Raw genomic sequence first — 18,844 nt, 5'->3', positions numbered from 1 at the left:
AGTGGTTGAAGGTGCTTGCTTGAAAAGCCTATCAGCTTGGCTTCAATTCCCAAGTATCCACATAAAGACCCAAAAAGAGGCACAAGCATTTAGCTTTTGTTTGTACTAACAAGAGACCCTGACATGCCTATCCCTACCCATAAATATATATATATATATATGCAGAGTGTTGAGGAAAGCACCTGAAATTGACCTCTGGCCTCCACACACACACATGCTTACATATGCACTTTCACACAGACAAACATATGTGCATCACATGCATACACACACAACACATATTACAAAATGCCAATATTTATTTGTGAACACAGGACTTGTGAACTAATGACTACATCACATAGTATATTCGGAGATGTGGAGAATTTCTAAAGAAAACTTTAGTCATTTTGGTAGCCCCCAGTGATTACTACCTGCTGGTATTTGTGTCCTAGTACAGTTCAAGACTTCCCAGAAGAGTATGGACAGAGTCATGCCCGAGCTTCTAACTTATCTGTCCCAGTCATTTGCTGTGGACACTACCAGTGCCAGGTCACAAAGACACGATTGTTCTTTATCATTTTTTTTCTTTCCTGTCACGGTACTTTTACACAGCTGTATAGAAAGCCAGTGACAAGAAGCTGCATCCTACCAAAGGCCTTTGTCAGAATAACTTAGAAGCAGACCTAGCCTGCTCTAACCTTTCCAAGATTACAGCTCAGCTGAGATCAGACCAACTTCAAAAGAGACACACCCATTCCTCCCCAGTCAGAAAAACTCACCAAGCTGTTCCAAAATCCTGTATAAACTGGATTTATTTCATATATTTCACCATTTGTTGACAAACTGTATTTATACATAATAATTGTCTATATCCTTGGTACAATGTGATGTTTGATACATGTACACATCTATACTGATCAAATCGGAATTATTTGCATATCCATCACCCTAAAACCATGATTTTTATACAGAAATGTGTAGGTATTTCTTCTACAATAATAAAATCCAAAATAGTAATAAAGGATTATTGGTTTCTGAGAGATTTTCTTCTAAAACTGGGTATATGTCTTCATGAATCTCTAATTCCACAGGACTCGAGGTTGCTTCTGTGGCCTCATCAGCACTGAATTTACATAGATTCAGTGAAGTGAACAGAAAAACACAATGATTATTTTTGGAAGGTAATATTAATGTGATCAAATTGAGACATTTAATAGCAATTTCTCATAAATTTTAGATTTTCATTTTAAAAGAGTATGGTTCTGGGCTGGAGAGATGGCTCAGAGGATAAGATGTTTACCTGCAAAGCCCACCAACCCAAATTTGATTCCCTAGTACCCATATAAGACCAGATTCACAGTAGCACACACATCTGGAGTTCTTTTGCGGCAGCTTGAGGCCCTGGTGTGCCCATTCTGTGTCTCAGCCTCCTTTCTATCTCTCTCTGCTTGCAAATAAGTAAATAAAAATAATTAAAAGAATACAGTTTTGAGAATAAGTAGAGAATTTTCCTAAATCATTAAATTTCTATAAAATCTGATTAACATTTGTATTATAGTCAGGAAAAGCATTTCCAGTGTGATATGATTGAAGGTATGCAATAATCAATGCTTTCCCCTGGCCTCTGCCTAAAGTGGCCTTACCCCTTCTCCAGCCTACGTTTCTCCATCCTTTAAGACTCCAGGGTTTGTGTCAGCCTTGGGCATTGGGTGGGGGGGAGTTGGGGAATGGCTAGTGGTTGGGATGTTATCATTTTGTTTGAAATTGACATCTTATTTCATTCAATAGAATGGCCATCCATTGTTCTCTTGTCCAATTAGCTTTATTATGTCTATAATGCACACTTTTTAAGAGGAAAGTTACATGTCATATGACATTGAACACCAAGGTAATTCCTGTTACCAAAGTATGTCTAAAAGCAGAAGGTTCTTGTACAAGCTCATGAAAAAAACAAAAAAAAAACTCACTGAACAAACATGACAACAGACATTTTCAAGGCTAGGGGTTCACCTCAAATTTGGAGGCTCATTTTCATCTGTTTTATAGTCTTCTCTCTTTCCAGGCATATTGGTATTATTCAAGTAGGACTCAAAAAATGTCTGCTTTTTTTTTTTAAAATACAAATGACATTTCCACCTCTGAATTTGTGCCTAGATGAAAGTGAATTCACAAATTGAACATTCTTTAAGTATAGATCTTTTCCTATCCACACATGTTGATGATTAAATAACTTGTCTGTCATCTTAAAGAATGGGTACTTGGGAGGCCATGATTATTTTGGTCAGCAAGCTTTTACTGGAGATTTTCTGAAGGCGAGGGAGGCAGTGAGCTAGGTACTTAGGAAGATAAGTGAGAACAATTCGTTATTTTCAAAACATTAGATTTAGCCAACAGTAGAGGCACACATCAGCTAAGACCTTCATTTTAAAGATCCATTAGGTACTTGCAGATACAAGCGGAGGCAAGGGGATTCTGTCCTGCAGGAAATGGTTCAGAACAATCTCCAACTAGAGCATGCTGGTGAAATAACAACAGCAGGAAAGTTTCAACTTACTTACTACTGGCCTGGTGCCGAAACATGTGAATTCTTCTAGGTATTTAGGACACCATGAAGTTGCAGTCAACATGAAAGATTCAATATTATAGCTGGAATTTATCCAACCAAGTCTGCCTTGTCCAACTAAATAGCCAAGATGACAATACAGATCAGAATCTTCTCCCCACCTTTAGTGTATTTCTAAAAAGGCTACCATGAGCTGCTTCTCATACCTTCCAGATCTGAATTGACATGACCCATTGTTCTTTGCATCTGGCCTCAGTGGGGTTTCCTTCTTTTAGCTGGAGTATTCCTTGGCATTGTTTTATAGAGAGTTAAGCAATCATCATAGCCCACTTGTGTGGACAATGTCAGAAGTGGACCAAAAGAAGAAGGTAAAGCTGTGAGGATCTCAATCTGTACTTTTCTCAAGTTTTTTTTTTTTTTTTTTTTTTTTTTTAATGAAAGGCATGGCATATGGGAATGCTGATAAAGGGAGGTGTTTCTAATTCTTCAATTTGATTTTAACATCCTGAATTTTAAAATAAGCCAACTATCTGGACTACCACACACTAGTTTTTATAATCCTTTGTTTTCCTTACTAAAACATATGTCATTGAGAAGACTTTCCATTTGGTCTGTGGAATTGCACATAGAACATATATAGTGGGTCATAGAAATGCTACATGGGAACACCTGTTTCTTATTTAGAAAAGTATGCTTGGTAGAGCAAAGGAAGTAGACAAACCCTATATCACCATTTTGACAAAGCACATAAGCATCATTCTTAAATGGGCTTTTTGTACCAAAGACCTATGATGCCAGTTTTTCATGAGTAATCACTTACCTCATATCTATAGAAGAGAAAGTTTCAGGGAAAACAAAACAAATCTTCTATCTTTATTTTGACAGGTATAAATTAATGTGCACATCACTTCCATTCTTCCACCTAAATTGAATTTCAAATGTAAAGTAGAATATTGGAAAAAGTAGCCTATCAGAAAAAAAAAAAAAGGTAGTATGTCATGAAGAAAAGGTAGTTGGAATCACGATCACTCTGGGAGAAAGGATATTAAACAAACTGGAAATCATAATCTTATAAACCACTGGAGATGGAAAGTATATATATGCAAATGAGATTTACTCAAGCATAGCCTTTTTCATTTAGGCTTCAAAGAGAAACCACACTGAAGGAAGTACACCTGTTCTGTACTAACACCACAGAGTTTATAGTTAACAGGAAACCGTAGTTCCTTGTTGATGTTCAACATGGAATTTAAGTATCCCCTTTACAGATGATAAGTGCCCTCCAGTTTGCCTACTGAGTCTCACTCCCAAATTGGCTCATGCATGCAAATGAGCAGCTAGGATTTTATGCCACAAGCATCCCAGCAGTTTACTTTCAGCAGGACTAGTGATGCCCAGGCTGCCCGAATCTGCCATGTCACAGGTAACGCTAACCAGATGTTAAAATGCAGCCAGCGTGGGGCAAATCTAGAGCTAGAAGCTGAGGCTTTTCCATTATCCCAGGCTTGCTCCAAGGCCAGCAGTACCTAAGTCAACGTAGTTTCTGAGTCTGTCAATGGGCTTCAGCACTCGATCTGTTATATCAAGGAGGCATATGAAATCATGTTATGTCTGTCTTCAAAGCTTAGTGGGTCAGTATACTGCAGAACTATCTTTTAGCTACAGTAGATGGGGAAGATTTAAACATGAATAATTGTTTAAAGGAGGAGAGAGTCTGAGTCAGCTGAACATGCGCCATGCAAAGGATGCCACATGCTTCCCGGTTTTCTTCTCAAAATGGTGATATCTTTGCAGGAAACTGAATGTATAACTGCCTAGGCTTAATATGGATTTGTTTGGTAATGTTAGAAGTTGAAAAGAGAGAGCTGGGAATTATCACACCAATGAATCCATATCCCAGTAACTGGACAAACCAGATTGCAAGTCATTCAGGTTGGCTGAGCAAGGTGCTACCTTTCTTTCAACTCCTTTTCATTAATCTTATCATGAGTGGGATGGTGAGGTGGGTGAACTTGAAAACATTAAACAGTACAATTACTCACCAGGTGGTTTTCCCCAAACACCCCCATCCCAATTAAAGAGCAGTATTTGGTTTGGGCTTCCTCAAATGGTGCTCTTGTTAACACTCATCAAACACAGGAAAAATAAAATAGCAATTTAGCTGTGCCCACAGTGTGAAAGGCTTGTGCAAATAATCAGCACATTTCTCACTGGTTAGTAATAAGCAGAGTGCAAGAAACAAATGACCAGATTTATGCCACTGGGCAGGTCTGAGAACAACATTCCAGTTGAAATATATTCATTTACAATTTAAAACAAGCCTTTCAGTGAGTACTTGTTTACATAATCTTGAGGAGTGCCTGTGCTGTGCAACTGGGATTCATTTACAATGTGTTAACCAAATAATGCATATTTACTAAAGATTTATAGTTTGTTTTTGGAGGAAAGACTCATGGTACTCATGCCAACAAAAGCCAAGCACATGCACAGTTAGTAAATCTTTTCTTAGCTGCAAAATTCTCAAAATTAGTGTCCAGTCGCTTGAGCCCGTAAACTGTGTCAGCATAAGTCACTCATTATATTGATGTGTGAAGGTGGTATTCTTAACCAGAAAGTTGCTTCATTCTGATTTTTTTTTTAGTCCAATAATGAGGTAGGGATAGAGTTGCTTAACCAGACCAAGGGAAAAAGAAAGCAGATCATCTTAGAAACAGCCATACTGGATTTAATAGCCTACAACAAAACCCTAAGCAGGTCAACTTCATGGTTCAGCAGTTCCTAAAAGCCGTGTCTACTTCTCCAAAGCTTATCGGTGACGGCTGGTGCGTAGGAGCTCCCAATGAGGACTGATTTACTGCACAGAGGGGCTTTGCGCTGACAAAGGAGGGCCGTGTCCTCCAGGGCTTTCTATATTTTCCAGATCTCAGATGATGTGGTTCTGTGAGAGAATCTCTTACTCTTTGCCATTGACATAAACAGGTCACAGTGACTGCAAAAGCTTAGGTAGGAGTCAGGCACTTTCTTTCTCCCTCTCTCCCAGTCCAATTTTATTGAGTCAAGCTTGAATCTAATCGAACACAACCCTGTGACGAGATGCAGAGTGCATTATAACAGAAACAGAGGGTACGGGTTTGTCTCAGGCTAGTGCTGTTATCGGGTTACAAAGTTCCACACATCAGCTGAGTACAAGATGATTTTTATTTTCTTGCATTGACAAAAGTCTGTCTTTCGGGGTGGAAAGCTGAGCATCACGCACTCTCACACACACATCCAGTTCCATGCTGGCTGTGTCTGTTGTGAACAATATGTTTTTAAATAGGACAAGTCAGGTGAGTTTAAGTCTCCTGGCAGCCTGATTTAAACCATGGCTACACAAACCAGAGTCCTGTCCAGATCTCAGGAAAGTGAATTATGTGTAATAACACTTACAGTTTCCTAGTACTATTAGATTTGCCCCTTACATCAATGCTTAAGTGATGATAAAAAACAGGACCATGTCAGTTCCTTTCAGTCTCAGCACATGTGCTATTAGCATAAGAAATGCTGCTTATGGCAGAGCTAGTCGGGCTTGAAATTTCTGAATTAATGGATTTGATTTCCTCTTGAGACACACCATCAGCCTTGCAGTAATGGAAATAGATATAGTTGGTAAAACAAATAAAAAGCTGGCATGCAGATAAAATGGGTTTCAGTTTAAAATAGTAATGTTGTAATTGAAGTGAACAATTACAGGGTTGCTCCTAGGCACAAAAGAAATACCATGAAAATGAAGTAATGTTTTGGTTAAGTATAGTCATTTCATGAAAATGTCGAGCTGCAGATGTCATTGTCTGCCAAAGGGAAAACTATACTTATTCTTCTATACAAAGTTCATTTAATAACATTTGGCTAATTTTAATAATAATTGCTAATATTAACCCTTTGTTTCACTGGGAGGACACAGGCTTCCCAGCCCCTCCACCCCAGTCCTCTTCCTTCCTGTGCTAGTGAGCCAGGGGGGCAAGTGCCTAGAACAAGCTGTTGGCAATGAACTATCAGAAATCCCCACCCCCACCCAGCAGCAGCCTTCTCCTTCTGAATGTCTTATTTCTTTCTTTGTCAAGCATCTGCTATGGGACATAGAGCTTGTTAGTTGGCAATTGGAGATGCAGGAGTGAAAATAAAGAGGAGGGGTACAGAATGGGAACCCCATGACAGGAAAGTAGGCTCTGGAATGTTCATTTCTGATCCTCTTGGCTTTTTTTTTTTTTTTTTTTTTTTTGGTCTGTTTCAACTTGTCTGTGAACCATATGAAATTCAGATCAGAAACTTCCATTTTTAGAACTTGAATTCTTTTCATGTTCATACACCCACATACCCAGGCAGTCAAGGCCACAAGAAGTCACCGGAAACATCAGTGCCTCCTGGACTCTGAGGAGACAGTGATCCAAATGCACTTTAACAAAATGCTCAGCTGGGATCCAGCCCCCCACCTCTCCTGACTGCCTCCTCCTCCAATGCAGAAAGAGACATGCACTGATTCCTCTTCATTGTAGTAATTAAAACAATATTGTAACTGTGGGATTTTATTTGGAGGTACACTGTGCTTTGTTCTCTAGGCTGACTGGTGCATGCAGCCTGTTGGGCTCATTTGGCATGCTCCAAGGGCATTTTCTGAGGGTTTTTTTCTTTCCTTTTTTTGGCGGGGGAGGGGCAAATCACATCACTCACACAGCCCCACTGAAATGAGAAAATGAAAGTCCCTCCTAACAAAGGATTGAGCTGTGACTTCCTAAGAGGAAGGGTGAAATCCACAGGGTTCTGTGTCTTGGAGTGAAGCCAGAAAAGGGTTTCTACCTTTTCAGTCAGTCAGTCAGAATAATTCATTTCCTCAGGCAGCCTACCTGTGACAGTCACAGGTGACCCCCCCAAGCCTGCTAAGCTCCGATGGTTTCCTCTTCCACTGCCCAAGTACAACTCCTGCCAGAAGAGAAATGCGCTGGAGGCCGAGGGGGATCTGGGGAGCAGAGGATGAGCAGGCTGCGGCATATGTCATCTGAAAGTCACATGCTGCACTGGATTTCACTGCCTTCTCCACACTCCCTTGCGCACATAAACACAGCCACACAGGGCGGGGAGTTCCCCAGGCTCCCAAGCAGTCCTCTTCCATTAGGAGACATTTGAAAACAAATTAGCACCCCCCAAACCTATCAGCCTAAATGTGTTTATTACTGGGCTGTTTTAAAAACTCCTGATGGCTTCCCACAAGACTAGGGACTTACTACAGAATGAAGTACACCCTTTCTCATGTGAGGGAAAATATGCATCTGACAGGAACTTAAATCTTTTTTTTTTTCTCCCTCCTCTTGACACAGTGGCTGATGACATATAAATGTACTTTTTTTTTCTTTTGACAGAGTAATAAAAATCTCATTATCTCTGAATAGGCAGCAATTTCGCTATCTAATCTTTTAACCAAAAGGTTAGTTAATTAATCAGAAACAAATCCTGATTATTATTTCAATAGAATTAGAAAGACAAATCACCCGAGCACAGCTAAATAGGGCGGGCCTGCGGTTTCACCTGCTCCATGTCGCCCAGGCCTGCCAGGCCCCGCCAGGCACCAGCCCCAACAGCCGCCAGCAGATGGCCAGCCTGCCTGGTCTCTAATGCCTGTGATCCCATTACCTCACTGAATCCGTTACCAGGGTAACTGTTAAATTGCTGTGAAAGGCATGGTAATAAAGTAACCTGTCACATTGGCAATAAAAGGAGCAGAATTTTCCTGTTCACTGAACTTCGCAGCTCATCAATACTCACTTGATGGAGAAATTCACCCCTCCTCCCGAAGACACAGGAATCTTTCCATAAGGGTTCTGAAATGCAAAGTTCTGTAAACACGAGGAGAATGAAAAGCTGGGTGCTTAGCTGCATGGAGTAAGCACTTCTCTTTCCTCTGGAAGGGTTGTGGGAGCCTGGCAAGCATCAGATTACTCCCTTTGTTGTTTTGTTTTTAATTTAAAGCATGCTAGATAAAAATAACCTTTGCTCATGAAAGACAGCTGTGATTAATTCAAGACTGGGAAAACAAAGCACTGGGAAGAAAAAAAAATCCCTTGTTCCTAAAAATCTGTCTTTCTTAGATCTTATTTTACTGGCTGTTTTTATTAAAGGGTCATGGTATTTAAAAAAAGATTAGGGTTTGAACATTTTAAAAAAAAACATAATGGTAAGTCTTAGTTTTCACAAGCTGGAGGATGGGAAAACAAACAGAAAGCCGCTCTCCTGCCCCACCCCAACAGGCTCAGTCAGTTGTAACTATGCAGAGATGAATGTGCTCTGAACATGTCTTATGGCTCTGTCCCCTCTCTCTGTTAATGTCCTTCCAAGGGTCCTCTGTCAGGAGTTCTAGTAGCAACACTACTAGGTGTGAGATTTGCTGCAATTAACCGCAGTTCATTGAGTAAGAAAAAAGAATAGCCGAAGACTTTCAGCATTAAATTAAAGAATAGGAAATAAGTGAAAAACTCTACTTACTTCAATTACATTTTGCAGCCAGATCTATGAGCATACATGGGCAGGAGGGTATATCTATCTAGCCCTCATTATTGCACATTTGCAGACTTCATGTTTTTGGCTCCATTTGACGCTAACATTAATTAGGTAGTACTAACCCCAGAATACTACGGGGCTTGCCAGTTGAAATAACTTTGGGCATGCTCTCTTTCCTTTACCTCCTTTGACTTGCAAGTGCTTACAGCTTGTTATTTAAAAATAGAAATTGAAAAAACTGACAGTATTTCTTTGAACAGCCAGCAGCAAACATTAGCCTTATTTCTAGTGGTCGCTTCGACCCATGAAAGAAGAGGCTCCAAGCACACTGTCCTCATTAGCATGGGCTTCTGCACAGCCTCACTGGCTGGCCACCAGCCTTAGACTGGCACCTGAGAAATGAAGGCTCTTTGAACAGTGAAGTGGCAGTGTGCTGCATGTGGAAAATTGAATGAGTTCCTTGTGGAAAGGGGTGCCATGGCTTTATGTTACGCTTATTTGTTTAAAAATATTTCCTATCCTGTTGAAAGCAATTGTCAAACAGGAAGTCACACACAAGCACATACACACATGCACACATCATGCATGGTAAGACCGTATTTACTATTGATCTTTAAAGTGCTCCCTTCATTCACACGCCTCACCCTTCTGTACTCCAATAAGGCTGCTGAACAGAAGAGAAAGAAGTAGAATCATAGGGATAACTACTTGTGACAACTCCAACTTACTGGGCTATGGCTGCCATTCTAGATTCTGGAAATGTTTACCGTGGATGTCAGGGCATGAGAAAGTCTCTTTCCATAGCAGAGGTTGTCCAGCTACATTTGGAGGAATAAGAACTAATAAAAATAATTACTGTAAAAAGAAAACGCCAGCCCTTGGTCAGCTGTAAATACCAGCCACCAGTAAGTTACTCAATTATGTGAAGAGGTTAGAATTTCAGAATGTGAGAAACACGACCCTGTGGTCTGCTGGGGTTTTTTTCCTCTAAAGAGTAGCATTAATTAGCTCTAGTGTTTCTAGGTAGCCACAGGGAAGCTACCATCGTCAGATATTCTAATGTTTCAGTCAAGTCTCAAATAAGAATTTTAATATGACCTTTTAGCTTCCAAAGTTTAATCATATCAGCTTTCTAGGGCTGATATAAAAAATACACAGAGCAGGTGGCTTAAAGAAGAGAGATTGCTTTTCTCATAGCCTGAAGCTGGAAGTCTGAGACAAAGGTGTTGGCTATACTGGTTTTCTGAGACCTCTTCCTGACTTGTAGATGGCTACCTTTCTCCTCTCTTCACACAGGTTTTCCTCGGCTTTGCCCTATTTTCTTTTTAATAAAAGAGACCTGTCATATGTAGTACCTTATTATAAATTAATTGGCTGTTGAAAATCTTATTTTGTAAGTACAATCATATTCTATATACTAAGAATTAATTTATATGGCTATAACAGAGGAGGGTACAGTGACATTTGACACATTCTATAGAATGGATGTAGGCCTAAAACTAACAAACAAAAATAATTTTGTCCTAAGATGAATCCTGGCAATGATGACTTATGCCAAGAAGTGTCCTTTCTCATGGGACTTTTTTCTAGGGAGATATGAAGAAATATCTGTTTACCCCAAAGAGGCCAGCAACCAATCGAGGAAAGAGCTCCACCTCAATCTTCCTTGGTGAACCAGAGTATTTTATTGGTATTCCAGGAGCATGAGTGAAGGCTACTTGTATTGGCATGGGAAACTCAAAGGCAGCAGAACCTCCAGCCCCCCACCATGCTGGACTGCTCGATTACACTTAAATTCTGGATCATGTAGTTCCTCCCTCATGAGCAGAGGGAAGAGTAGTTGCGACTGCAGGTGATGGCCTGCTCTGTGAGGGGATACTAATAGCTCCCTGAGCATTACCATAGACTTTGCAGTATCTATATTATTTTACTTCTTTCATTGCTATGGCTGTGGACCCAAGGTGTTCTGTAGATTACCATAGCAACTCCATGATGGTGACAGGTTATGGCAGGATTACTGTACCTTTTCAGCTCCACAGGCTGCCTTGCCATCTTCTTCTTTGTTTGCCAGTGAAGCTCTCTGGGGTTACAGTCATAGCTCAAGTTTTCCACACAATACTCAATGGCAGAAAGCGGGGGCGGGCTATGTCTTTACAGGTATGTTGGGAAAAGATGAAGCAAACTTTCGTTGAATGCCTTGGTTGGTTCTCACAAGAGGGTCACTCTCCACCCTCTGACTTGCTGTCTGGAGATGGAATCTCTTCTTCTCGTCTACTTTCCCTAAGGCTGAGATATCAACAGCACCAAGCTGAGGCTAGGGCAATACCCTTAAATCACCAGAACAGTAAGTTAAACAAAACCTCTCTTTATAAAGTTACTTAGACTTAGGTATGTTGTTATAATAAGAAAAATGGGTCAATACTACTGTAGTTTGGACCTGTACTTTTCCAGAGGCTCATATGTTGAAGGCTTGATCCCCAGCTTGGGTCACTATAGGGAGGTGGTGGAAAATCCAGGAGGTGTGTCCCAGCGAAAGAATTTACATTACTGACAGCATGTCCTTGAATGAGATTTTGGGAACCTGAACACTCTTTCTGTCTGTCTGTTTCCCAACCAACATACGATGAACAGTCTTCCTCCCCTGTGTGCTTTCACCATGATGTGTCATGCCACCACAGGCCCAAAGCAACAGATCCAAGGAGTCATGAACAGAAATCTCTGAAGCCATAGTCATGGTGAATCTTTCTTCCTTAACGCTGATTTTCTAAATATTTTGTCACAATGATGGAAGAATAACACCATACTTGAAGTCAGAATAAAATTAAATAATTCCACCATATACTATCTGGTGAGCCAGCATTGAAATCTGAACAACATCTCGTTTATACTTTCTGTGTTTTGGTCTTTCAGAGCTTTCACAGTGAGAATGATCTTTTATGTGCTTGAACTTATTGAGTAGAAGGCACTGACCCAATGAAAGCCAGAAATTTGAGTGCTGGGTAGGGTTATAGAGTATTTCATTTCAGACTCGCAGCAGAAGCTGAAGCAGGTGGAGACATATTTGACATCTCCCAAGCATCTTTCTGTTTGTGGTGCTTTGATTCAAGAGTGCCCCATCAACTTAGGTGTTCTGAACGCTAGGTTCCAAGCTGGTAGAGATTTTGGAATTAATGCCTCTTGAAGGCAGTGTATTGTTGGGGATGGGCTTATGGGTGTTATAGCTGGCTTCCTCTTGCCAGTGTTTAGTACAGTATCCTGTTGCTGTTATCTACCTGATATTGGTCAGGAGGTGATGTCCATCCTGTGCTCATGCCATTGTTTTCCCTTGCCATCACGGAGCATTCCCTTGAGTCTATAAGTCACAATAAATCATTATTTTCCCATAAGCTGCTCAATACAAGCCTGGCTGCAATAGTAAAGTTGGTGCTAACAAGTGGTGTCATTGCTGCTAGAAACCTGACTGCATGGCTTTTGGCCTTTTGGAGCTGATTTTCAAGAGTAATGTGGAAGGAGTTAAAACCTTGGCCTATAAGAGACACCTTACAGTGTTGTAAGTACAGCTTGATGGATCATTCTGGTCATAGATGAAAGACCCGAATGAAGTCAGAACTAAGGACTGTGAGGTTTGGATTATGAGGGTAAGAAAGAGCTTTGGACTGGGCTACAAGAAGTTTGTGTGAGAGGCTTGCTATTACGCCCATGTCCTGAGAACTTGTGCAGGGTTGCATTGCATAGAAATGGACTGGTGTGAGCATAGGAATATAGCACAGAAAAAAAAAAAAATCTTTAGGCAGAAACTTCTGCCCATTCAGCTACAATTGTTTGAGAGATTACATCCTTTAGATTGGGCCAGCTGACCTGCATTGGGACAACAAAAATAATGCCATCTTTTGAAGAAGCCTAAATGCTGAAGGAGTGTCCTGTCACATTCTTCAAAGTCTGCTTTATTCTTCTCTAGATTAACAAATTGTTAGCCCACCTGAAATTATGGAGTATAATAAATGCAGGAAAGAGAAGGTTATTGAATTTGCAACATGGTTTTGTATTTTTGAAATGGTCATAGGCAGTGCAAAGCAGGCTTCTTGGATTGCCTGCATGGAGACCTGATGGAGCCATGAGGATGAACCATGGGTTGCAGCAGAGACCCAATGGAGATGCCAAGACTATGAGGTGGCTGCCAAGGAGAGCTGCTGGCACTGGATGATGTTTTCTAGATCTGTGAGTAGCCTGGCTGAAGGGGAGGAATTGGAATTCCAGAGATTTATTGCTGCTTAGAATTATCAGACTTGGAGACTTAACTTGACACTGTTTACTTATTGGACTTGGAACTATAGTTTGCTGTTTGCCCTGGGTGTTTTAAATTTTGTATTGGTTGAATATTTCTTTGCTATACCCATTGCCATCTTTTGCAGTGTGGATGCTTATTCTGAGTCATTATGGGTGGTTTAAAAAAAATTTTTTTTTTTTTTGGTATTCTAGCTCAGGTTAAAGATCTTGGACTACTAGCAGGTTTTAATATCATTGAGATTGACTAAAAACTATGGGGACTTTTAAAGTTGGACTGAATGCATTGCATTTTACATCCTATGAATTTATTGGGGCCAGGGGTGGAATGTGGTGTCTTAATTCAGGTGCTCCCCCTATAAACTGAAAGCTAGGTCCCTAGCTGATGGCGATTTGGAGATTAACCTCCCTGGAGGCAGTGTATTGTTGGTGGTAGGCTTATGGCTATTATAACCAGCTTCCCCTGGCACAGTGTTTGGCATACTCTCCTGTTCCTGTTGTCCATATGATGTTGTCCAGGAGGTATGTCCAGGTTGTGATCATGCCATCGTTTTCCCCTGCTATCATGGAGCTTCCCATCTAGTCTATAAGCCAAAATAAACCTGTTTTCCCACAACCTGCTCTTGATCAAGTGTGTTCTGTCAGCAATGATAACCTGTCTCCCTGTCTCTGTCTGTTTCATCTGGGTGGTATCTCTGTCTTCAACATCTCTAAGCCTCTCTCTGTTCCTCTTTCATACTTAAGGGAAATTAGATTTATTCACATTCTCTTTCCATTCCAGTGGAGACTAGCATTTTGTCCACAGACCCATCATTCCTGGTGAATTGAGTTTCCTACTTAGACATTTTGGAAAAGCAATTGAGCCTTGTCAGTGTTTTGTTTACTTCTTTCTGGTCACTGATAGGCACATACTGCTCTTTGGATTTCTAGACTGTTGCTGAAGCACATATGAAGACAATTGTCTATTTGCCTGTGGTGCCTCCTCCATGATTTTACCCTCACTTGTGATGGTATTGAGCCATAACTTGGAATGGTAGTTCTGCTTGTAGTTTCTGTGACTGAGCATTTTGATTGTAATGTCTCAAACTATGATTACAAGTCTGAGTGGAACTATCATAATTGTGATGTGTACCAACCTAGAGAAAGCTTTACTTGATGTAAGAAAAGATACTTGCTTTGCTCTTTAGTTATGTGATCAACACAGTTAGCATTAATTTAACTTGCCTCAAATCATGTTCAAATCTGAAAAAGAGTGTGAGAAGACTGAGAGATTAAGCAGAGAAAAATTGATCTATTAAGAGATAAAGAGGACCTCTGCATGTTTTTTTTTTTTGCTTTGAATCAATTTTTTCCCAATATTTTATTTATTTATAAGCAGAGACAGGCAGAAAGACAGAAAAAAAAAAGAAAGAGAGAATGAATGGGCATACCAGGGCTTCCAGCCATTGCAAAAACCTCCAGATGCATGTGCCACTTTGAGCATCTGACTTTACATGGATACTGGGGCATTGAACCCTGGTAGGCTTTTCAGGTAAGTGCCTTGGCTGCAGAGCCATCTCTCCAACCCTGAATCAAGTTTTGATAATCACTTAAACTATTTGACTTTGTAAGAGCAGTCTTTCTGCCTGTGCTTTTTTTTCTCTACTTTCTATTATTAAATTTGGTGGTGATCACAAGGTGACAAACTGACTCTAGTGCTTTGGCACAATACTGATGCTAAAATATCTAAGTGGACTACAAGCTTTCAAAATACGAAAGAGTTGGGGGGCTGAAGAGATGGCTCAGCATTTAAGGTTCTTCCCTGTAAAGCTTAATAATCAGGACCCACATAAACCCAGATGCTCAAAGTGGTGCATGCACCTGAAGTTCGCTTGTGGTGGATAGAGGCTCTGACATGCTCATTCTGTCTGCATCTCTTCTCTTATCTCTCTCTGCTTTCAAATAAATAAATAAAATAGTTTTTAAAAAATTAAAAAACAAGAGTCATGCATGTATATAAAATATTTATGGCTGAAAAATTACATTCATGCATATTTCATGTATTTAGTAATAAGATCAGAGAATGTGAGATATATTATTTGATTAGTTTTAGATAGCAAGATGGGTAGCTCTTATTACATGTTCATTTTCATTTAATTTGCATATGAATGTAAATATAGATGAGTCAGAATCTCTACCTGTAGCAGACAGATTCAGGTTCGCTAAGATAAACTTCCAGACCAGGCACAGTTATGGAGGAAGGGATATTTATTGAAGCTTACAGATCCAGGGGAAGTTCCATAAATGGAAGAAGCTAGCCTGCCTTCCCACAGGCCAAAACAGCACAAGCCAAAAGGCAAAAGCCACACAGCACAGCCCACTTCAGGAACCCAGCTAGGTACACTTTGCATATTTTTAGATTGAAATCTGAAACCCACCATCACACCTAAAGATCCACCTAGTGACATTGCCTCCAGCCAGGTGGCTGCAGAATGCAAACTACAAACAAATAAACAACTGAATATATTGGGGGCCATCTATTCTATTCAAACCACCACACTACTTTAAGATGAATTCATAATGACCATTGTTATTTTGTTTCTCCTCCATTCATTAATTCAATAAATCTAAAGTCATTCTTTTTAATTTAATTAATTAATTAATTACTTTGGGAGAAGAGCAAGGGAGAATGAGGCAGATATAGAGCTCTAGAACAACCTCAAGAGTGTTTAGCATATATCATATATAAGATTTCTGTTAGATTATTGAGTAACGGTAAATAATGTTCCCAATCTGTGAATGATTTCTATGAGAAACTGTAATTTTCACTCAGGAAAAAAACTAAGTCCACATAAAACTCAATCCTATGTAGTGTGAACTTGCTACATCTGAGAATTCTTATTGATTGTTAACATTGATGAACAAAAAATAAAAGCACTTATATTTATAAAATTCTATCAGTATCACAGAACCTAGCAACCATAATAATTGAAAGCATTTTAATGTTCATGGGGAATGGCAAAAGCAGATGAATTTATTGAGAATCAACTATGGATAAAAATGGATGGACACATGACATGCATAGCTTTCATGAGTTTCTCCGGCCAGCCTGAGTACAAGGAATTTGTGCAAGTTTAACCAGTAAAGAGATTCATCAAGTAGTGTATTCTTCATTTCTAAACAGTTGATGACAAAAGGCTTAAAAATTATTTTATATGGGCCACACTTGCAATATTTCTATTAGGAAAAAATAAAATCAAGTAATTATCTAAGTACAAAGTGAATGCTAATATAACAAATGCAAATATTCTGGTCACTTCTTGTGTCTTTAGAGGCTATTAAGCAGGCAAGGAAGAATACAGTCTCCAAATGGGATGCTCTTTTGACTTCCCCAAGAAAGATATCAAAGAAACCTACCAGCAGTTCTCTGCCTCCAAACCTGTAGCCATCATCCAAATAGCAAACCCATAAAGGCTGGGCGACCATCTGCTCCACTGGTCCAGAGTGAGGAGACCCCATCCTGGCTTCTCTTCTCTACTTCACATTCACAGTGAAACAAGAATGTTACTTATCAGCCAATGAAATGTTCACATGCAACTTGTTTTCCCTTTCTAACATAAGCCAAATATCTTTATAAAATTTTGAAATTCAATGTAGTGATGGGAATTGGGTTAAAACCACACTTACAGAACTTTTCATTTTGTTTGACAAACAAGATATTCAGATAGGGTAAACAAAATTGAAGATAAAAATAGCCATTAACACACTTGAGCCTGTTGAGAACATTACCTTGGTGTCCTTATTGATTACAAATTTTTAAATAAAATTGTAAGAAACCTAAACGATGATTTCCTCTGTGAGCTATCAGCTCAGTGCCAAGATTATCTTTCATTAACATGTATTTCAATGCTACATTTCAGGAATTCTATGCAGTGCTTCTGATTTTGAGAACTAAAGTTCTCCTGTAGTAATCTAATGTTAACATGTGGCTATGGGCAAACAACTTTTTCTCTGTGTCAGCTTTGGACAAAATTGTTTGGAAGCTTATCTACATAGTAGGTAAGTAAGGCTGCAGATGTGTATAACTATCTGAACAGATCTCATACATTCTTTTAATGATCATACCCATATATTCTATGCTTATAAAATCATCAAAAACACTGTTTTTTAGGGTTGGGGAATGTAGTTCAGTGGTAGAGGTACATGGCATCTGTAGCACTGAAGAGGAATAGACAAAACCAGAGTCTTATAAAAATTATTCTTGCACTTTAGCCAGGCGTGGTGGCCCATGCCTTTAACCACAGCACTTGGGAGGCAGAGGTAGGAGGATCACTGTGAGTTTGAGGTCACCCTTAGACTACATAGTGCAATCCAGGTCAGCCTGGGCTATAGTGAGACCCTACCTTGAGAAACCAAAAAAAAAAAAAAAAAAATTATTATTGCACTTTTGACTATAATTTGAAAAGAGCTTGAATGAGGTCATAGAAGGAAAACTGTCTCTTGCTTAGTTTAGGGGATTGAGATTACTGTATTCTATCTTATCTTGAATTCTCAGTACTTTGCATTTAAAAACATAGTGTGGTAATTTTGAGTGTGAATAAAACATATTTTATAACCTCTCCACAGTTGAGTCCATATTTCCTGTTGGGGTCCTGTGGTAGTCCATATTTGTGTTTTGCATTCTAAAAACCTAGGCATAGTTGATGTTCCAGCCTCAAATAGGGTCTGACCATTACTGCTGATCTCAAATACTATTCGTCATGTTTGGGATTGAACACACACACACACACACACACACACACACACACACACACACACTTATTTGCTCAGTTGTTTTGCAATACAAGTTCAAGCTTCCTAAAGATACAAGAAGTGTCAAGTAACACTTTAAATATAGCCTCTTAAGAACACAGTGAATGATAACTTCAGCAAGTTTTAGTGTTCGGTAGAAACATGCACAGTGGCAGCTGAGCACTGTAGCTTGGGGACCAGGGAGCTTGTGGAACACAAGAAGGAAGTTGCGACTTGCACGTGAAGGGCAAAGAAATCTCTTCTGAATATCTGTTATAATATGGAGACTTCAGGAAGATAAAAAAGACAGAGAAAAGCATTTCATATTCAATAGAGGGCTAAGTAAATTAAGATGGCATTAATTATATGAAAAAGGTGCTCAAATCTTCCAAGTAGTATTAAAAAACATCTTTTCTATAGTAAGTAGAATAATGTCTACCTACATATCTTTGAATATTGAAAATATCGTTGCTAGTGTGTCTTCTCAACATGGAAAAACCCAGGCCCTGGTGAAAGAAGGAGAAAACGTATTCACCCAGCCCTTGTGGCCTCGCACCACGGCAGCCACAGAACCCTGCTCCCAGCAGTCTAAAGTCATGGGGATCATGGTATAACCTGCGGGTAAACAAAGTGATCAAATAAAAATATCGTATTCGAAAACTTGGAAAATGCTGCATTTTACAATCTGTTGCTAGGAATTAGTGCAATCATATT

General features: G+C 39.6%; 1 pseudogene; it reads right to left on the bottom strand.

The window, feature by feature from the left end:
• Window positions 1-18,844, bottom strand: part of LOC101614637 — a 38,920-nt pseudogene that overhangs the window by 18,306 nt on the left and 1,770 nt on the right.

Source organism: Jaculus jaculus, chromosome 12, assembly GCF_020740685.1.
Source record: "Jaculus jaculus isolate mJacJac1 chromosome 12, mJacJac1.mat.Y.cur, whole genome shotgun sequence".
In the NCBI taxonomy this organism is placed as follows: Eukaryota; Metazoa; Chordata; class Mammalia; order Rodentia; family Dipodidae; genus Jaculus; species Jaculus jaculus.
This window is presented reverse-complemented; position numbering and strand designations above follow the sequence as displayed.